Source organism: Orycteropus afer, unplaced genomic scaffold, assembly GCF_000298275.1.
Source record: "Orycteropus afer afer isolate SDZICR_OR568_19922 unplaced genomic scaffold, OryAfe1.0 scaffold01369, whole genome shotgun sequence".
In the NCBI taxonomy this organism is placed as follows: Eukaryota; Metazoa; Chordata; class Mammalia; order Tubulidentata; family Orycteropodidae; genus Orycteropus; species Orycteropus afer.
In genome coordinates, this window is record NW_006922956.1 from 33761 (window position 1) to 44517 (window position 10757).

At 35.2% G+C, this 10757-nt stretch overlaps 1 pseudogene; it reads left to right on the top strand.

Annotated features, from left to right (window-relative positions):
• The first annotated feature begins 7743 nt into the window (after positions 1–7743).
• Positions 7744–8678, top strand: LOC103213165 (annotated as a pseudogene).
• Positions 8679–10757: the final 2079 nt, after the last annotated feature.

Here is a 10757-nt window from a genome sequence, read left to right on the forward strand (position 1 = left end):
ATTTTGCTGGGTATATAATGCTTGGTTGGAAAATTTTTTCCTTTAGGGTTTTATAATTTTTCATTTATTTTGTCATTTTGATCTTGCATCATCTTCCGAAATTGTTCTAGGTTTTTTTTTTTTTTTCCCCCTGTGTTTTCCTTAATTTTGACAATGTTTTCCTTGATCTATTTCTCAATCCATTGAATGTACCTAAATATAATTCTTTTGAATTCCTTATCAGGGGGTTCCAATGCTCCTTCTTCTTTAGGGATGTGTTCTGTGTCTGTATCCTGTTGCCTTGTTTCTACTGCTTTATCTTGCTTCTTTTGTGGACTGTGATGTTCTTTTGTCTCTGAGACCTTTTGATGTTGTTATATATCTATATCTATATCTATATCTATATTTATATTTAATTGGTGATTGTATGTTGGAGTGATTCACCTAAGATCTTCATTTTCTTTGTTCTGTTTGGATGTATCTGAGTAAGCAGGGTACTGTGCTCTGATATTTACTAGTTGGCAGCATTTATGCACTCACCACCTGTCTCCTAGTGACTGTGATAGAGAATGAGTTGGTGCACAGATCTCTGTTAGCTGTTTAGAAAGAGTAGTTAAGGGTGAGTCAGGCTTGTATTGACTATCATGTATTATTGGCTAGTTGGTGCAGAAACAAGTGGTGTCCCTTACTCCATAGGTGGGGCTGCAGGAGTTAAGGGTATGGTTCTGTCATATGAGCAGGATTACTGCCTGCCTCTCAATTAGACAAAACAGCAATCAAAAAAATACAAAAAAAGTAAAAACTAGGCCAAAAAGTACACCACATAAATACACAAGACAATCACCAAAAAGAGAAATTTGAAAAAATAAAAAGGAAATAAATGAGGTAAAATAGTTAAAAGAATATTTTTAAAAGACAAGAAATATAAAGAGAAAATAAAAATAAATATTAGGGCAGGAGGAATAAGGGAAAAGAGCTAGAGTAAGAAAATAATGAGGAAAAACAATGGGAAAATTGCATAAATAAAAACAAGGGATGGGAAGAATCACAAGAAAGAAAAAATGGGAACCATGAAAAGGGAAGAGGAAAAAAAGTAGAAAAGCAGAACCTGGGAAGGGGAAAAGAAAGAAGAAAAAAGAATAATTCAAAAACAGGAAACATACCTGATGGGGGTGGGACAGGGCAACCAAGCTCTATCAGAGCACACAGACTGGGTTGGAATTCCTGCCAGCCCAGAAGATAGGTGGGGGTGAGGGACAGCTGTACCTTCATTCATCAAGAGGGTTTGGGGTGTGAGTTTAACAAGGGTAATATTACACCTTTCCAGGTGCCAGCCTCCGGTATATCTGTGCTATCCTTGGCAAGCCAAGCCTATTATTAGGTCCCTGGAATCTGAACAAGAATTCTGCAGCTTTAAATATCCAAAATGGTCACTACTTGTAAATATTCATAATGGCTGAGTCCTCCCTACAGCTGAAAGTCCACAGCTCAGTTTCTCTCCTTCTTTGCTGTTTCCCTTTTTAATCATCAGCCATTAGTCCAGTGATCTATGCAGCCCTTGGTGAACAGGGTCAATTTTTAGGTTAATTCTTAGGTCCTAACACCATTTGGAAATATTCAAACTGTCCCTGCCATCAGGAAAGCTCACACTCTGCAATTTCATTTGTCTTCTTATTTCCTGTTTTCATTCAGGTTCTTCTACTTGTTGGTGTTTAATCCACTTCTGTATCTTTCCTTTCAAAGCTCAGGGCCCCAGGATTATCTTCTGTATCTGTGTCAATTGGTTTCTCTTTTCTTTGTTGAAGAGGATCTATATAGCTTGTCTGCCTATTCTGCCATCTTACTAGAAGTCAAGGCTGTTGTCTTTGATCTTCATCAGTAAATGCTTTAAGTCCTTTTTGCTTTCAGCAAGCAAGGTTGTGTCATCTACATATCACAATTTCTTAATGAGTCTTTCTCAAGTTCTGATTTTGTGCTCACCTTCATATAGTTTAGCTCCTCAGATTATTTGGTCAGCATACAGATTGGGAGCTCTGGTAGCATAGTGCCTAAGGCACTTGACTGCTAACCAGAAGGCTGGAGGTTCAAACCCACCAGCCACTCTTCGGAAGGAAGGTTGGGCAATCCTACTTCCGTAGTGATACTGCCTCAGAAACCCAATGAGGGGTCGCTATGAGTCGGGGCCGACACGACAGCAAATAACAACAACAACAACATACAGATTGAATAAGTATGGTGAAAGGGTACTATCCTGATACACACTTTCTTGATTTTAAATCATGCACTATCCCTTTGCTCTTTTCAAACAACTTCATCTTTGTGTATGTTCATGTTCCTCATGAACACCGTTAAATGTTCTGGAATTCCCGTTCTTCACACTGTTATCCATAATTTGTTATGATTCATAGAGTCAAATGTTTTTACCTAGTTAACAAAACACAGGTAAACATCTTTGTGGTATTCTCTGTTTTCAGCCATTATATGTCTTATATCATCAATGTATCCCCTTGTTTCACACCCCCTTTAAATCCTGGTTGAATTTCTGACAGTTCTCTGTCAACATCCTATTGCAATTGTTTTGAAATTATCTTTAGCAAAATTTTACTTGCGTTGATATTAATGTCTTATTCAATAATTTTTCCATTCTGTTGAATCATCTTTGTTTGGAATGGACACAAATAAAGATCTCTGCCAGATGCCTGGCCAGGTAAACCAAAACCAGACTTATTGCCATTGAGTTGATTCTGACTCATAATGACTCCTGCTTGGGTTTCTGAGGCAGTATCTCCAGGGAAGCACATTGCTAAACCTTCCTTTGGAGAAGTGGCTGGTGGGTATGAACCATCAGCTTTCTGGTTAACAGTCAAATATCTTAGGCACTACACCACCAGGTAGTTTTTTTTAGATTTCTTTCCATAAACAAGCCAGCACTTCCAGCATGCATTCATTTGTTGAAACATCTCATTTGGTATTCTGTAATTTCCTGAAATCTTGTTTTTTGTCAGTTTCTACATTGCAGCTTGGATTTCTTCTGTCAGCACCATAGGTTCTTGATCATATGCTACTTGCCTGAAATGATTGAACATCAGCATTTTGCATAGAGTGACTGTATTCCTTCCATGTTGTTTTGACAATTCCTGCATTGCTCAACATTTTGTCAAGAAAATCATTCAATATTGGAACTTCAAGGCTTGGATTTTTTCTTCCATTCTTTCAGCTTGAGAAATTCTGAACATGTCCTTAACCTTTTGGTTTTCCAACTCCAGATCATTGCACATTTCATTACAACACTTCACTTTGTCTTCTTGAGCCACTCATTGAAACCTTCTGTTCAACTCTTTGTTTCATCGTTTCTTCCATTTAGTTTCGCTACTCTACATTCAAGGGTAAATTTCAGAGTGTTTTGACATCGATTCTGGTCTTATCTTTCTTTCCTGTCCTTTTAGTGACCATTTGCTTTCTATATGGAGATGTCTTTGATGTCATCCCACAACTTGTCTGGTTTAAAATCAATAGGGTTCAATGCCTCAAAACAGTTTTTGAGAAGGTCTGTAAATTCAGGTGAGACATACTCAAGGTTGTACTTTGGCTCTCATGGATTTGTTTTATTATTATTATTTATTATGTTTATTTGTTTTATTAATAATAATAGTAACTTGTTATTATTATTATTATTATTACTTACGATGATGATGATGATGATATTATTATTATCACATGGACTAGAATATGGTTTGTTCTGCAATTGTCCCCTGGTTTTGTACTGACTAATGATATTGAGTTACTTCATCATCTCTTTTAAGACATATAGTTGATTTGAGTCCTGTACATTGCATCTGGCAAGGTTCATGTGCATAGTCACTGTTTACGTTGTTTAAAAAAAAAAAAAAAAAAAGTCATTTCCAATGAATATATTATTAGTTTTACAAAATTCTATCACAAGATCTCTGGCATTGTTTCTATCACCTAGGACATATTTTCCAGCTACCAATCCTTCTGCTTTGTTTCTACCTTTTGCATTCCCATCAGTAGCAATCATCAATGTATCATGACTGTGTGTTTGATCTATCATAGACTGGAGAAGCTGGTAAAAACATAATAACAGTTACCTTAATGCTTTCTAAGTCCAACTAAGAAATTAATTACTTTGGATTAAGACTTTGTCTTCTGTGAAAATATGTAATAGAAAATAGATGTCATTATCAGAACATGAGGATTGAAATCTTTCAAAAAGAGTCAACTACAAATTACTTTGGGTCCTAAATTATTTGCAGTAAGAGGGAGAAAATGCATGGATTGGTTACACCAATAAACTGAGAAGCCAAACAGTTGAATGTAAATTAACCCTGAGATTAGGAACAACAATGACCTACAACGACTCTTGGACTGGAGATGCAAAAGGAATAAAGAGACTAGGGTAACCTGTGGAAAGCCAGGACCATTGTTGGTCAATCACTAGAGCTGGAGGATAAGAAGAGTTGCAACCACTGCTAAAGGAGTCTCTCACAGCATAGAGGGAGACAGAAATAGCCCGGACTCCCCATTCTCTTTCCTTCTAGTCTCTTGTTATATCTCCATTTAAGAGCTGATGGATATGAGAGTCTAGGAAAAGCAGCCTTCAGGGGTCAGTCCTCCCATAATATAGAGCAAAGTTGGGAAAGGAAAATGAGTGATCTGAGAACAAACTCAGAACCAGTACATTTGGCCAATTCTTTACCTTATTTTGGCACTATATTTGGAAAATAGGTTCTAGAAGGTGGAGTCTGAAAAATATTATGCAACAATTATTTCTACATATTTACTACCATGTATCCTATTAGAAAATGTTTTTTACACCTGCATCCCCAATATACTCATTTGTAACATTTGAATTATATGCATGTATTACTCTATACTTATATTTATATCCTTTGTAGAATACAAAGAAACTGAAAGAGAAGTTACAAGAGCTTCAAAATAAATATACATAAAATTTCTAGTATGGCCTTCCTGCATTCCAAATGGTCATTGTACACACCATCTATTTTAAAGAATATGAAGAAATCATTGCTGTTTCTTTAAGAAGTGACAGTAATCCTGTTTTAGAGAATCTGGACCCATTTGTAGCAAAATATACATGTGTGCATGGTCCTGCATATGTCTTTTTAGAAAATGATCTAAGATTGTCTTCCAGTAGAAACAGAAGCTCAAGCCTCTGTGGTTCTCTCTCTAGAGACCTGTCTTCCTCTCCAACATAACAATGGGAAATTGTTTGGGAAGAAGAGCTCCAGAGACATGTGTTGAGTAAATAAACACTAAAGACAGTTTCAATAAAGAGATTGCGGGAGAGAGTGGCTAGCGTATTATCCACACCAGATTCCTTCATTTCTGGTCCTGGAACTGTGACCACATTGCATCTTCCTCAACACCACCAATATCTCCTACAGCTGGACTGTCATTCTTTCTGGAAGGTAGCCTTCCTTTTTCATGTTATTAAAAAAAATAAAGGAAATATTGTTTCAATATTTGTGGAAATCCAGAGCTGGTTCCCTTTTTTATTGAACAGAGCTTCTTTTCTTGTATAATTCAATATTTACTATAGTCATCGTCATGGAAAATTGACTACCTTCTCTTTACAGACATAAATCACCTTATCCTCATCTAGATTAACAGGAGGGTGAAAGGAAAGGAAGAGTGGATTCTGCTTGGAAAACACTTGTTCTTCTTGAACACATAAATTAATGGACAAAGAATCGTGACAATACAAGCCCAGTAATACAATGCAAAATGATGCCATTTGCCCATTGTCTTTTTCTCAGCAGAAATCTAATCCTTTAACAGCATAATTCTTTCTCCTTTTACTGGATAATAGATGGACTTTAAGGTAAATGTCAATACCAGTGCAGTATAGCATTAAACATGTTTACTTGCCCTGTTAAACAAATGGTAAATAATGTGGTCACTTGAGTGTTTCCTTCAGTTGATATAATTCTGGACACAAGATTATTCTCCACTCAGAACACATACAGTTTAATCTTGGAAAAATTGATCATTACCTTGGATTTCAAAGAAAATGTGCTATATGATCTATTTAAACTGGACTGTGCAATAACTGGTGGATATGAGGCTTAAGTTTTTGTTTGATGCTTTCTAGTTAGGATATATGAGGGAACAGCTATTATGAATTTATTTTTTTCTAAAGAGATTGTTTAGATTTGGTTCCCACAAGTAATCAGCCTCCTCTGGTCATTTATAGCACCTCAAAATTGACTGTCCAGGAATACAGATTTCCAAAGTTACATTTTTTATATGAAGAACAACCAATCCCTGGAGAAAGACATCATGCTTGGCAAAGTAGATAGTCAGCAAAAAAGAAGAAAACCCTCAGCAAGATGCATTGACACAGTGGTTGTAACAGCAACAGTTGTAAGGATGGCATAGGGTGAGACAGTGTTTCATTTTGTTGTCCATGAGGTTGCTATAAGGTGAAAGTAACTCAACAGCATCTAATAACAACAACATGTTTATTAAATTTTTCAAATTAGTATTTCCAACTACATTTTCAAATCCTATAATTTACATTATAAAAGATTGTATTAGGTGAGTATATTTATGTACTTTTGTAATAAAAGCATCCTAAAACACTGGATGCCATGAAGGGTGGGGAAAGCAGTGAGGGAGATAACTTTCTAAGTGGAGACTGTGAATTTGACACTTCCAGAGAGCAGCATTTGTAATCAGCCACAACCAAGTAGCAGCGGTTTCTCTTAACCTTATTACCAGTTCTGCCTTCAGTAGATGTTTGCTTCATAGGAAAGCAATAAATATGAATGATAGTCATATCTAACTGTTTCCATTGAAATATTTCTAAATATCCTTTCTCTGCATCTATAGCTGTATATAACCTCTCTCATACTCTGTTCATTCGATTGGTTTCAACTCATCAAGTTGACCTGGTATCACTTTGTCTCGTTTAAGGAGGGAGGGGCAGGGTTCAATTAACTACATTAACTTTAGATGATGGTTGATCTTTTATGTTTCTCCTTATAAGAGAACTTATACAAACTTATAAGCTCGTATCTAGCTTCTTTGAGCTTTTTTTTGGAACCAAAGTGGTCTCGCTATAACCATATAGAGTAAATATTCAGAATAAATCTTATAATCCAATTTCATAGAGCTTTGATTATTTTTAGCATATCTATTGTCTCTTAAAAGGAAATCTGGTGGCACAGTGCCTAAAGCATTTGACTGCTAACAGAAGTTTGACAATTCAAACCCACCAGCCACTCTGTGGAAGAAAGATAGTCAATACTTCTGCAAGATTTACCACATTGGAAACCCATTGATGGTTGCTATGGTTGGAATTGACTCGATGGCTGTGTTTTTTTTTTGTTGTTGTTGTTGTTGTTCCTGTCTGTTAGGCTTCAATATTCACAGTAATAATTTCATTTTCACTTTGTTTGCACGTTGTTGGTCTATTTCCTCTTCACATAGTTTGGTTTATAACTCAATTCAGCTTTAGAGTATGAATCTAATGTTCATTCTATATTTATACTTTTTCAATGCATGTGATATTTTCATGGCTTTATGCACTTGTGTCTCTATAAAACAAATCAGTCATATTTTTGCATTATTTTATCTGTTATTTTTCTGTATATTTACAATCTCCAAAGGCTTAAATTTTAATCAAGGTTCCTTATTTTCCCATTGATTATGTTATCCTACTTTCTTCCCACAGGAAAAAAATAGAAATGACCAAGATAGACAATTCACAATTAAGAAGCCATGAAAGAGAGAAATGGTAGCAATCCAGCATATTTTATTTTACTTGGCTTTTCTGACCAGCCCCAGCTGGAGATAGTTCTCCTTCTGGTCATTTCTGTCATATACATTCTGACATTGATGGGGAATACAGCCATCATACTGGTCTCTTATTTGAATCCCAAACTCCACACACCCATGTACTTCTTCCTCTCAAATCTCTCCTTCCTGGACCTCTGTTTCACAACCAGTATTGTTCCTCAGATGCTTTGGAATCTCAAGGGCCCTGAGAAGACCATTAGCTACACTGGTTGTATGATCCAGCTATTCATTGCTTTGAGGCTGGGCTCCACAGAGTGCATCCTTCTTGCTGTCATGGCCTATGACAGATTCAATGCCATATGTCGACCTCTCCACTATAGCATTATTATGAACTTTAAGCTTCTTCAGAAACTAGCAGCTATGGCTTGGATCAGTATAGTTTTGTGGGGTCCACAATTCAGACAATCCTTATTTTCCAATTGCCTCTCTGCAGCCATCACAAGCTGGATGATTTTGTGTGTGAGGAGCCTGCCCTTGTTAAAATTGCCTGTGTGGACACAACCTTCCTGGAAAATGAGCTCTCTGTAGCTAGTGTGCTGTATGTGATTATACCTCTAGGACTTATTTTGGTCTCCTATGGCTGCATTGTGAGGAGTGTGCTAAGGATAAAATCAGCTGAAGGTAGAAGTAAAGCCTTTGGGACCTGTGGGTCTCACATAATTGTAGTGGTTTCATTCTTTGGCACTATAATTTTTGTCTATGAACAACCTAAGAGCAAGAACACACAGAAGCAAAGTAAATTCCTCACCCTCTTCTATACTGTAGTGACTCCCTCACTTAATCCTCTGATCTACACCTTGAGAAACAAAGAATTTAAATGGGCTCTGAAAAGGCTGTTGGCAAGGGACCCAAGATAAGGAAAGATGTGAAATATATATACTCATGTAATTCCTCGAATCCTGAAAACTTTTAGGTATCACTTCATTACAGTTTATCTTTTCATTTAAGATGTGCACAGCTAACTCACCTAAATAAAAGTAGCTGTGAAATATCCTTTTAGGGAAATCCTAAAACTACCTACTCTAAATGATTCTTATCCTCCTTTCTGGAAATGTCATGTGTCTCTCTCTTGCCTACTTTGTAAATAGTCTATGAAAAAGATATTTATTGGTATGTGCATCAGTATATGCTCTGTATACTTTATTAATCCTAGAGTTATTGCTCTAGTGACTAATGGCATGACTCACATAATTATGGCAAACCTATTTTCACATTATGGTAGTAAATCTTCTACTTCCTAGAGGTAGAGCTGGAATTACAGCTGCAAAAATTTGAATTTACCTAAGAACGTTTCCTATTGTTTTCCACATCTCACATTCAGTAGTAGTTTAGATAAAGAATGTTCTGTCCACAGACAGCATGAAGGATCACTGGAAAATGTAGAATGATCTAACAGCTCTTCTTATTTGAGGGTAATACTGACTCTTGTTCAGTCAATAGAGGCCTTTGGAGTAAGTATACTGAAGGATTTTTCTCATCTTTCCCAACACAGAAGCCCCCAAGAGAAATGTGCCTTGATGCTGAATGTTTCCCTTTTATCCATCTCTTATCAGATTGGAATCTTCTCGATGCCTTTTGATCTGCCCATTAGCTTTATACCTGGAATGTGAGTTAAATATGCAAACACAAGTTTAAATCTCATCATTAAATCTGAATATTTAAATTTGACAAATGTAACCAAATTTTTGTGCAAATAATTTTTAAAATAGTCTTTGTCATCCATATAGTACACATTTTTTATTAGTATTGTAATTTGATAATATTTACAAAATTCTTTTTATATTGAGTATAAAATTTTTATCTGTTCTAACAATATAATTTAAAAATTTATAATTATTTTAAATTGGGAAATATTTGCCTTTTTCCATTAGTTTAAAATATTTATTTATTTACAGAATATTACTAAAATTTCTATTGGCTTTACTACTAGATACTGTTTATGCATATTTGTTTCATGTTATATTGTACATATGTGTGTGTGTGTGTATGTGTGTGTATTTCAATATATACTTTAACACAAATTACCGCTAGGGAATAATTTTAATACAAATAAGTAATTTTAGTTGCATATAGTGTAGAGATTAATGGGTAGTTAAAAAATAATAATAAAGTCACACACATGGTGGAGAAGAAAATCATGATCTAGTGAGAAGGACATGGTTTAGGTAACTTAGATGTTGTCAATGCAGACTTTGTCATTTTCTATTCACAGAATGTAATTTGACTGGTCTTAGTAAATATGTCACTAACAGATAGGTAGGTATATGTGGGTATAATTAAATTAAATTTTCATTCATGGGTTAGGGCAACCAAATGCCTACTAATCATTACCACTGTCTGAATCAATTAAAATTGTCTTGTAATTTAAAATAAAAATAAATGAAGATAATAATACTCATAATATCCTTACACCCACACTAAGAATATTTATTATTAATATTTATTTACATTAATTTTTATAATTAATATTTTCTTTATATGCTTTACATTTCAGTAAATATTTCAGTTTTTCCATTAATTTTTAATTAAAATATAAGACATTGGACTGGTAACCAGAAGTCTGGTAGTTCAAACCCACCAGCCACTCCTCAAGAGGAAGATTGGGCAATCTATTTCCATAGGGATACTACCTCGGAAACACAAGGAGGGGTCGTTATCACAAGAAGTTGAATCAACTTGAGGGCAGTGAGCTTTTTTTTTTTTTTAAATAATGCATAAAGAAAACAAATCATAAGAGTAAAGCTCAATGAATGTTTAAGAAATTAAAACATTCTTGTTACCAACACCTCCATCAACATACAGAACAATTAGCAAAGTAGATTTCTTGTACATCTTTTCAGGCACCAGGCATGCCCAGTGATTACTGAAACAAGACTTTTTCTTGTCTCTATAGTGTTTTATACTTTTGATTTAAAAACTATTTCTGATATACAGAA